The sequence below is a fragment of the Mus caroli genome, unplaced genomic scaffold (genome assembly GCF_978045245.1).
Source record: "Mus caroli unplaced genomic scaffold, Mus_caroli_1 scaffold_12, whole genome shotgun sequence".
Taxonomy (NCBI): Eukaryota; Metazoa; Chordata; class Mammalia; order Rodentia; family Muridae; genus Mus; species Mus caroli.
In genome coordinates, this window is record NW_028227267.1 from 39,158,852 (window position 1) to 39,169,892 (window position 11,041).

The 11,041-nt window shown below is 43.4% G+C and overlaps 1 long non-coding RNA gene across 1 annotated transcript; it reads left to right on the forward strand.

Moving 5' to 3' along the window:
- Positions 1-81: 81 nt before the first annotated feature.
- Positions 82-9,832, forward strand: LOC115029252 (uncharacterized). Its single transcript, XR_003834830.2, has 3 exons — positions 82-198; positions 6,085-6,159; positions 9,731-9,832. It is a non-coding gene; the product is annotated as an uncharacterized LOC115029252 (long non-coding RNA).
- The last annotated feature ends 1,209 nt before the right edge of the window (positions 9,833-11,041 follow it).

Consider the following 11,041-nt stretch of genomic DNA (forward strand, 5'->3'; position numbering starts at 1 on the left):
TTCCAGTTTCTGGGTCTTCCCTCCTGAAGAAGCAATAAAGCTTGCTGCAGAAGAATCCGGTTGTTCAAGTGTGTTCTTGCTGGCAAGAATGATAGCTCGGGACAAGTGGCACCAAGAAACCCGGGAACTTCATACCATCACCCGCGCCTCCGTTCACGGGGCGGGTTCAGAACTGCGGGACACGTAAGGCTCTGTAAGGTATGTTCGGTCTTGAAATTTCTGCAGTGTTAAAGGCCTTTTTGTATGTTTTCACGGGGCTAGTTCTTTTTCTTTTGATTACGTACTGCTTCCACCTCTGGAACTGCTGACTGGTTCTCAGTCACAGTCAGGCACGGTTAGATAAAAGGGCGTGCAGTATGGGAACTTCCCACTCCGTGGTGACCGCCTTATGGTCAGTCTTGAGGCAGTGTGGCCTAAAAATCGCCACTAAGACTATAGAGGGTTTTGTTAAAGAGATAGATCGCATAGCGCTGTGGTATGCATGCTCAGGGTCATTAACTATCGCCTCTTGGGAGAAACTGAAAGGATATCTAGTTAGGGAACAGCAGAACGGCAAACTTAAAGCAGGGACCAAGCCATTGTGGAAACTGGTAAGATCGTGCTTAACAGGTGAGGATTGTCAGCAAATGGTTGAGGCGGGGCAGAGGGTACTGGAGGAGGTTCAAGACAGTCTATCAGAGACAGAGCGGGGAGAGAGGTTAAGACTTGAGAGGAAACAAGGTGCACCAAAGAATAAAGGCCTTTCCACGGGCCTTGAGCCCGAAGAAAAGGGAAATAAGGGACAGAATGCCCTGGGAGAGCTTAGAAAAAGGGATGGAAAGGGAGAGAAGAAGAGAGATCGAGCTGGGGAGGCACATAAGGGAAGGAGCCTTTATCTGCCATTAGATGAGTTCAAGGCACTAGCTGTTAGCAGCTCAGAATTGGATGAGGAGCTTGGCCCCTCTGAGAAAACAGACTTAGAGGAAGAAGCGGCTTGCTATGAGGGAGAAAGATACTAGCCAGATGAAGGATGAGCTAATCAGTCACAGAATAAGTCAAAAGCAGCTAGAGACAACTGTCAGTTTGCTGCGTGGTCTCTGGGCCCTCGACCTCTGGGTCCTAGTGCACCTCCGCCCTATGTGCAGAGGTATCATTCAGACTCATTCATTCCAAAAGAGGAACAGAGAAAAGTGCAGCAAGCATTTCCAGTCTTTGAAGGCGCTGATGGCGGACGCGTTCACGCCCCAGTGGAGTATATACAGATTAAAGAGCTTGCTGAGTCAGTCCATAACTATGTAGTCAATGCCAATTTTACTATAGTGCAAGTCGAAAGGCTTGCAACTCTGGCAATGACCCCCGGTGATTGGATGACTGTAGTGAAAACTGCAGCTCCTAACATTGGAATGTATCTAGAATGGAAAGCTTTGTGGCAAGACTCCTGCCAAGCACAGGCAAGGGCCAATGCCTCCGTTGAAGGGGACCAAAGAACTTGGACTTTTGAGTTGCTTACAGGTCAGGGACAACATGCTACTAACCAGACAAATTACCATTGGGGAGCGTACGCCCAGATCTCAGCTGCCGCCGTTAAGGCATGGAAGTACTCTCTAGGAAGGGAGAGGCAAGTGGACATTTGACAAAGATTACTTAGGGTGCCCAGGAGTCGTTCTCAGACTTTGTGGCTAGAATGACAGAAGTGGCAGGAAGAATCTTTGGAGACCCAGAGGCAGCTATGCCATTAATTGAACATTGGTCTATGAACAGGCTACGCAGGAATGCAGGGCAGCTATTACACCTAGAAAGAGCAAGGGATTGCAGGACTGGTTAAAGGTTTGCCGTGAGCTTGGAGGGCCACTCACTAATGCCGGTTTAGCAGCTGCCATTCTACAAGGGCAAAAATGCCCTGACATGGCTGAGCTCAAACTCTGCTATAATTGTGGCAAACTGGGACACTTAAAAAAGGACTGTAGAGCACTTGTCAAAAGGAGAGCGTCAGGACTGTGTACGAAGTGTGGGAAAGGATATCATTGGGCCAGAGATTGTCGCTCAGTCAAGGACATTCGAGGCAGGCCCCTGCAGCCAGAATTTCCTCAAGCAATAGATAATGAGGCCATTCCAAAAAAAACAGTACAGGGCCCCAGGTCTCAGGGCCCCAAAACATATGGGACCCTGACAGGCAAAAGGTGGACCCCACAGTCCGCAGGGCAACAGAAGGATCAGCTGGGTTGGACCTCCATGCCACCACCCGATTCATGCTAATGCCCCAAATGGGGGTGCGGCCCATTCCCACTGACTACAAAGGGCCTCTGCCATCCGGAAGTGTCGGCCTAATACTGGGCTGGGCCTCCCTTACCTTACAAGGCCTTATTATTCACCCTGGAGTCGTAAATCAAGATTATGAAGGGGAACTTCAAGTTCTCTGTTCCTGTCCTCAGGGTGTCTTTTCTATTTCACAAGGGGATAGAATAGCTCACAAGGGGATAGAATAACTTTGCCAAGCCTACATGGCTGTTTTCCTTCCTCTGGTGTCCCTCGAGCTGCCAGAGGGATTGGTTCTACTGGAAATGATTCTGCTTATTTAATAATGCCTCTTGACTCCACGCCATCCTTAGAATTAGTTATAGAAGGGAAACAATTTAAAGGGATTTTAGACACAGGAACAGATAAAAATATCATCTCTTCCCACTGGTGGCCAAAAGCTTGGCCTGTTACTCAGTCATCACATTCTTTGCAAGGGTTAGGTTATCAGTCCTGCCCCACTATTAGCTCCCGTTCTTTGAGCTGTCAAGCGCCTGAAGGTCAAATGGGACGATTCACTCCCTATGTTTTACCACTCCCAGTAAATCTCTGGGGGAGAGACATTTTACAGGCACTAGGAATGACCTTGACTAATGAATACTCGCCACAAGCTGTTCAAATGATGAAGAAAATGGGCTATAAAGAAGGAAGGGGATTAGGGAAAGGAGAGCAGGGTAGACTTGAACCTATCCCTCAAGAAGGTAATAATGGGAGACAAGGTTTGGGTTTTTCCTAGGGGCCGTAAAGGGCTCCATGCCCATACCATGCCTTACAGAGGAAGCTGTGTGGTTTCCTCAATGGCCTCTCTCCTCTGAAAAATTAGAAGCAGCCACAGCGGATGGACATAATTACACAGACCTAGTCCAGCCTCATTTTAATAAAACAAAAAGGGGGAGATGTGGAGAGCTGTGCCGTGAGCAATTGCCATTATAAGATGGCGCTGGCTTCCACTGTGTAACTAGTAAACAAGCCTTGTGCGCAAGTGCAAGAGTGAATTCACGCACAGTCACTGCCCATCTCGATCGGGGTGTAGTAATGAGCCAGCAACAAATCAGGCGCTGACACGCCAAAACAGGTGCTGACATGCCACGCTGAGGGCTATATAAGCAGCACCATTTTCCGGGTTCTGGGTCTTCCTTCCTGAAGAAGCAATAAAGCTTGCTGCAGAAGAATCCGGTTGTCCGAGTGTCATCTTGCCAGCGAGAACGATAGCTCGGGACAAGAAAGCACAAACAAGAACTAAAACAAAAGCAAAGGAACATAGGTAAATTTTAAGCCTGCCTTAGCAAGATGGAAAAGCCAAGTGACAAGCCACTCCCCAACAGGGCAAGATGGATTCAGGTATGAGACCTTGAGAATTTGTTAGTGTTTAGGTGACAGATGTGTTCTCCCACCTCATTGTCCTTAGAAACTGGAGGAGTTCCCTGAACTTTGGGAGACTTCAACTCAGGAAAAGACAGAATTTGTGACTTCAGTTTTATGATAAAACTACAGTAGTAGGTACTCATCATGGCCTATGGCCTTACAAGCAGTAGTTTTGACAAGGATCACAGTAGGAAGGACGAGGACCATCCTGTGGAGTAGGCCTCAATTAAACAGTGGTTGGTTACATCTTAACATTCATATCACCATTGTGCCAATCTTGCTTGTTGGGTCAGTATTGTAGCACAGAGGGTTTAACACTGGATAATACCATTGATGGTTGTACTGGCTGCTTTCTTCATCAACTTGACACAGGCCAGGGTCATTTGGAAAGTAAGACCATCAACTGAGAAAATGCCTCTACCAGACAAGCCTGTGGGCAATTCTGTGGGACATTTTCTAAGTGATTGATGTGGCCCAGTCCATTGTGTAGGTGGCTACTCCTGTGTAGGGTGCTCTGGGGTTATATATGAAATCATGCATACAAGCCATGGGGACAAGCATTCATTGACCTCTTTTTCAGTTCCTGCCTTGAGTTTCTGCCTTAACTTCCCTTCATGGTGGACAATAAGCTGAAGTAAACTCTTTCCTCCTCAAATCCTTTTGGTCACAGAACAATAGAAATCAGAACACAGACAGATATTGGTACTTTTGTTATGACAGACCTGATCATGTGTTTTTGGGTAGCATTTAAACTTTGGGCTGGAAAAATCACTGAGTGCTCAGACCTTAGTGGGCTGTTCTGTGGGAGCTTGAAAGATAAGCACACTGAGAGCAATGTGGATTATGGAGGTCTGGCTTGTGAAGTTTTTGAGGGAAGCAAAGATTCTACTGGGGCTGTTCATGTGGTGTTTGTGTTAGAATCCATGGTGTCTGGTCAGCTAGAGCTGAAGAGTTAACTGTGATTTAGAAGAGTCCAGCTTCATTAAAGTAAAATCTTTAATGGTTTTTGCTTGTTAGTGGGAGCTGAGAAATTAGCACTGATAAAGAAGAGGTCTGTATCTGGTACACACCTTTAAATACCAGCACTTGGGAGCCAGAGGCAGGTGGAGCTCTAAGTTCCAGGCTAGCCTGGTCTACAAAGCAAGTTCCAGGTTGGCCAGGGCTACCCAGATAGGATGTGTGCATGTGTGTGGGGGGAATCAAATCAACCAACTAACAAAACAAAACAGAATAAACAAATGAAAAAAAGAGGCAAGTATCCTTGAGGAAAATCTTCCTTCTGGGAATTGTTCCCTCAGGGTCAGTATGTGGTCCAGAGGCAGCCAAGGCCTCCTACTGGCAGCTGAATTTGTTAATGTGTAAGAATCTCCCAGATGGTGCTGGCTTAAAGGTATGAAACAATCATGAAGGGCTCCTAAGGCATGACAGTATGAAAGGCATGGAGAGGCTGTGGATGAAGGTGGAGCCTCAGTAGCAGTGAAAATCCCAGAATTGAAGAGATCATGGAGAGAAGAAGCTGAGGCTTGACACCATGTACCAGGGCCAGAGTCTCTGCAGAGAGCCTAGGAGAGGCTACTGATGAAGTACAACCCAGATGAAGTATACCCCAGAATTTTGAAGATGCCAGGACTATGGGTCAACCACCAAGGACAGCAGTAAATGTGGAGTGAAGCTGGCCTGGGTCTGAGGGACAAGCTGCATGTGCTTTGGATGGCAGAGCTAGAGAAGTGGAGCTAGTTGACAAGGCTATTTGGAGCCCAGAGGATCATGAGTCCAATCTTGTTAATAATACACAAACCTAGAACTTTAAAGCTATTTTCCACTTCATAGAAATAACACTCAGCATTTGCCTTTTTGGGCTGGGACTATCTCACTTCATATAGATCTCTCTGATTTCCTTCTAAAAATATTTCTTTTAATTTAAAAATTTAGGCGTGTGTGTGTATATGCTTGTGTACACACATGTACTTAGAGGCCAGAGGTGTTGGACATCCCTGGAATTGGAGTTATTTCTGGTGTTGTGAACCCTACATCATATATGCAGGGCACTGAACTCAGAGCCTCTTTAAGTGCAGTATAAAAATAGTAATAAAAATAATGTAGTACTGGCACCAAAAGTGATTTGTAGACTAGTGGATCAAAAACAGACCATCCAAACATTAGTATACGTAACTACACCATCTGATAGTTGGTTGACAAAGAAACTGTGGTGGTTTGATTGAAAATGGCTCCCATAGGATCATAAGGAGGGACACTATTAGGAGGTGTGGCCTTATTGGAGGAAGTGAGTCACAGGGGGTGGGCTTTGAAATTTCCAATATGAAAGCCATGGTCAGTCTCTCTGTCTTTCTTTGTCTCTCTCTGTCTCTGTCTCTCCCTCTCTCCCCTTGCAACCCCTCTCTTACTCTCTCTCCCTGTTGCCTGCTGATCTGGATGAACTCCCAGCCACTTCTTGAGCACCATGTCTGCCTTCATGTTGTCATGCTCCTCACTGTGCAGACAATGGACTAAACTGAACCGGTAAGCCAGCCCCACTTAAATGGCTTCCTTTAAAAGAGTTGTCGAAGTCATGGTGTCTCTTCACAGCAATAGAACATTGACTAAGACAGAAGTAAAAAACATGTCCTGGAGAAGAGGCAATATCTTCAAAAAATGGTGCAAGGAAACTGGATATCTACATGTATAGGAATGAAACCAGATTAATGCTTATTACCTTGCATAAAAACTAACTTCAAATGGATCATAGATCTAAACCTGAAACTCTGAAATGGCTAGAAGAAAACATAGGCAGTACCCTACATGTCATAGGTATATGAAAGGAAGTAATGCTTCATTTTTCAGGAACTGAGGCCAACATTTGGTAAGTAAGACCTCATAAAACTAAAAAGCTTCTGTATAGCTAAGGAAATGAATAATTTAGTGAAGAGGAAACCCACAGAATGGGAGAGAATCTTTGCCAGCTAGTCTATGACAGAGGATTAATATCCAAAATATATAATTAACACAAAAAATAAGAAATAAATGACCCAATTAAGATGGGTTATGAATCTGAAAAGAATGTTCTCAAAAGAAAGAAAAATGTCTAAGAAATATCTAAAAATTGTTCATCATTCTTAGCAAATCAAAACAATTTTGAGATTCTATCTTACCCCAGTCACAATGGCAAAGGTCAACAAAACAACCATCCACAAATGCTGGTGAGGATGTGGGAGAGAGAAACCTTCATTTGCACAATAAATATCGACACTTCTCAAACATCTAGAAATAAATCTATTGTATTACCCAGCTATTCCACTCCTTGCCAGATGCTGAAAGGACTCCATACCCTACTCCACAGAGACCTGACTAGCTGCTCTTTTCACAGTAGCCAGGAAGTAAAACAACATAAACGGCATTCAACTGAAAAAATGGATAATGAAAATGTATGAACATATTCACAATGAAACACTATTCAGCTGCAAAGAAAAATGAAATCATGAAATTTCCAAGTAAATGGATAGAATAGAAAATATTATACTGAGTGAGGTACCCCAAACCCAGAAATACTAACACTGTATATTCTTTCTCATCTGTGCTTCCTATTTCCAAATCCTCAGATGTTAATGTGTAACTTTGAGTAACCACAGAAATCCATACAGTAAATAGGGACTGTGGTCTGGGCAGGGGCATTAGCAAAGGTAAGAGCAGGAGAGAGGTGGTATGAATAAAGAAATGGAAAAGGGGGGCTTTAATTGGGAATGGGGGACAGGTCAATATATGAGAGGAAAGATATAGGAAAACATAACACTAAGATGTTTTTAAAAAGCCACAGGAATCACATAATTTTTATATTTACCTAAAATTACATATAACCACACACACACACACACACACACACACACACACACACGTGCACACACACACGTATATGTAGAGCCATAACTGATATATCTACAATACAACCCCTACACCCAAGGCTCAGGATACACTGCAAAAGAGAAGGCAGAAAGATATTTGGAGCCAGAGATATGACATGATAGAGAAGCCATACCCATGAAATCTGAAAATATGGCTGCTTAAACAGGATCTGCATAATTTTAAGACCTGTTGACATGCCAATGTAGATGGGAGAACAATCACAAGGCCCTATCCCTAGAAGAAGAACTACAGGCAAGTAAAGACAACTAAGATGGGGAGAATATCTTCCTGAAAAATGAGCACCCTAAATAGTTATTTAATCACCAGTGACCTGCCTAAAAAATACACACATGGAACACTAAAACTCAATAAGTTGTGTTTATATATTTATCCACATAGTTATATGTGTAAAACCATAATTAGAGAATAAGAGGCCATGAATTTGAAATGGAGTGGTTAGGGAGACATTAGAGAGATTAAAGGGATGAGGAGAAAACAACAAAATTTTTAATAGTTATAGACAATACAATATAATTTAAATACATTGAAAACAACCCTGAGATTCCACCTCACACCAGTCAGAATAGCTAAGATCAAAAATTCAGGTGACAGCAGATGCTGGTGAGGATATGGAGAAAGAGGAACACTCCTCCATTGTTGTTGGGATTGCAAGCTTGTACAACCACTCTGGAAATCAGTCTGGCGGTTCCTCAGAAAATTGGACATAGTACTACTGGAGGATCCCACAATATCTCTCCTGGGCATATATCCAGAAGATGTTCCAACCGGTAAGAAGGACACATGCTCCACTATGTTCATAGCAGCCTTATTTATAATAGCCAGAAACTGGAAAGAACTCAGATGCCCCTCAACAGAGGAATGGATACAGAAAATGTAGTACATTTACACAAAGGAGTACTACTCAGCTATTAAAAAGAATGAATTTATGAAATTCCTAGCCAAATGGATGGACCTGGAGGGCATCATCCTGAGTGAGGTAACACAATCACAAAGGAACTCACACAATAAGTAATCACTGATAAGTGGATATTAGCCCAGAAACTTAGGATACCCAAGATATAAGATACAATTTGCTAAAGCATGAATCTCAAGAAGAACAAAGACCAAAGTGTGGACACTTTGCCCCTTCTTAGAATTGGGAACAAAACACCCATTGAAGGAGTTACAGAGACAAAGTTTGGAGCTGTGACAAATGGATGGACCATCTAGAGACTGCCATATCCGGGGATCCATCCCATAATCAGCTTCCAAAGGCTGACACCGTTGCATACACTAGCAAGATTTTGCTAAAAGGACCCAGATATAGCTGTCTCTTGTGAGACTATGCCAGGGCCTACCCAACACAGAAGTGGATGCTCACGGTCAGCTATTGGATGAATCACAGGGCCCCCAATGGAGGCGCTAGAGAAAGTACCCAAGGAGCTAAAGGGATCTGCAACCCTATAGGTCGAACAACATTATGAACTAACTAGTACTCCAGAGCTCTTGACTCTAGCTGCATATGTATCAAAAGATGGCCTAGTCGGCCATCACTAGAAAGAGAGGCCCATTGGACTTGCAAACTTTATATGCCCCAGTACAGGGGAATGCCAGGGTCAAAAAGAGGGAGTGGGTGGGGGGGAGGGTATGGGGGACTTTTGGGATAGCATTGGAAATGTAAATGAGGAAAATACCTAATAAAAATATTAAAAAAATAAAATTATATTTTCACACAACAACAACAACAACAACATTAAACACCCCAAAACAAAATGACAAATGCTAGTGAGCATGCAAGGAAAGGTATATTCTTACTCAGTGCTGTTAGGAGTACAAACTAGTACACCATTACAGAAATCAGTGAGGGAGTTTTCATGTAGCCCTTTTGGGTGTTAATGTGCTTAGCTTGCACAATTAATTTTCTTGTCAAGATTTTATTCCTTAACTTGCTTGTTCACAACAATGTCAGCAGCATGTTGGTGACGGAGAGCCTAGTTTTTCCAGGGTAACATTAGTGCAGCATCCCTCAATGAACAGTACTTTTTCCCTTGATGACTAAATATATCACCCTTCCAAATAGATCTACACATTTAAACAGCACCACAGTTTTTTCCTCGAAAATGGTATTTTTATTGAATTTTTTTTGAATTTCACATTGTGTACCCCAATAACACATTCTTCTTATTATTCCCAGATCCACTGTCCTTGTGATTTTCCAGCCTAGAAGAAGAAGGAAGAAGAGGAGGAACAGGAGAAAAAGAGGAGGAGGGCAAAGAGGAGAAAGAGGAGAGAGGAAGAGGAGGAATGAGGAGAAAGAAGGAGGAAGAGGAAGAAGAGGAAGAAGAGAGAAGGAGGAGGAGCAGGAGCAGGAGCAGCAGCAGCAGCAGGAGGAGGAGGAGGAGGAGGAGGAGGAGGAGGGTAAGCAGAAGGAAAAGAAGAAATAAGATGACTAAAGAAAACCAAGTTCAATTTTTGTTGCCCATATACTCATTGGAGCACAGTGAAACTCCCAGTGGCCAGCCTATTAAAGAAAACTCCTTACCAACCACACATCCTATAGAGGACTAATATCCAATATATACAAAGAACTCAAGAAGTTAGACTCCAAAGAACCAAATAACCCTGTTTAAAAATGGGGTACAGAGCTAAACAAAGAATTCTCACCTGAGGAAATCTCCAATGGCCAAGAAGCAACCAGGTGGTCATGATGCATGTCTTTAATCCCAGCACTTGGGAGGCAGAGGCAGGTGGATTTCTGAGTTCGAGGCCAGCCTGGTCTACAAAGTGAGCTCCAGGACAGCCAGGGCTACACAGAGAAACCCTGTCTCGAAAACCAAAACCAAAACCAAAACAAAAACAAAAAAGAAATGTTCAACATTTTTAGTTATCAGGGAAATGCAAATCAAAACAACCCCGAGATTCTACCTCACACTAGTCAGAATGGCTAAGATCAAAAACTCAGGCGACAGCAGATCCTGGTGAGAATGTGGAGAAAGAGGTACACTCCTCCATTGATGGTGGGATTGCAAACTGGTACAACCACTCTGGAAATCAGTCTGGCAGTTCCTTAGAAAATGGAACACAATACTACCTGAGGACCCAGCTCTATCACTCCTGGGCATATACCAAGAAGATGCTCCAACATGTAATAAAGACACATGCTGCACTATGATCATAGCAGCTATATTTATAATAGCCAGAAGCTGGAAAGAACCCATATTTCCCTCAACAGAGAAATGAATACAGAAAATGTGATACATTTACACAATGAAGTACTACTCAGCTATTAAAAAATGAATTTATGAAAATCTTAGGCAAATGGATGGAACTAGAAAATATCCTGAGTGAGGTAACCCAATCACAAAAGAACACACATAGTATGCACTCACTGAGAAGTGTATATTGGCCCAGAAACTTGGAACACCCAACATACAATTCACACACCACATGTAGCTCAAGAAGAAGAAAGACGAAAGGGTGGATACTTCGGTCCTTCTTAGAAGGG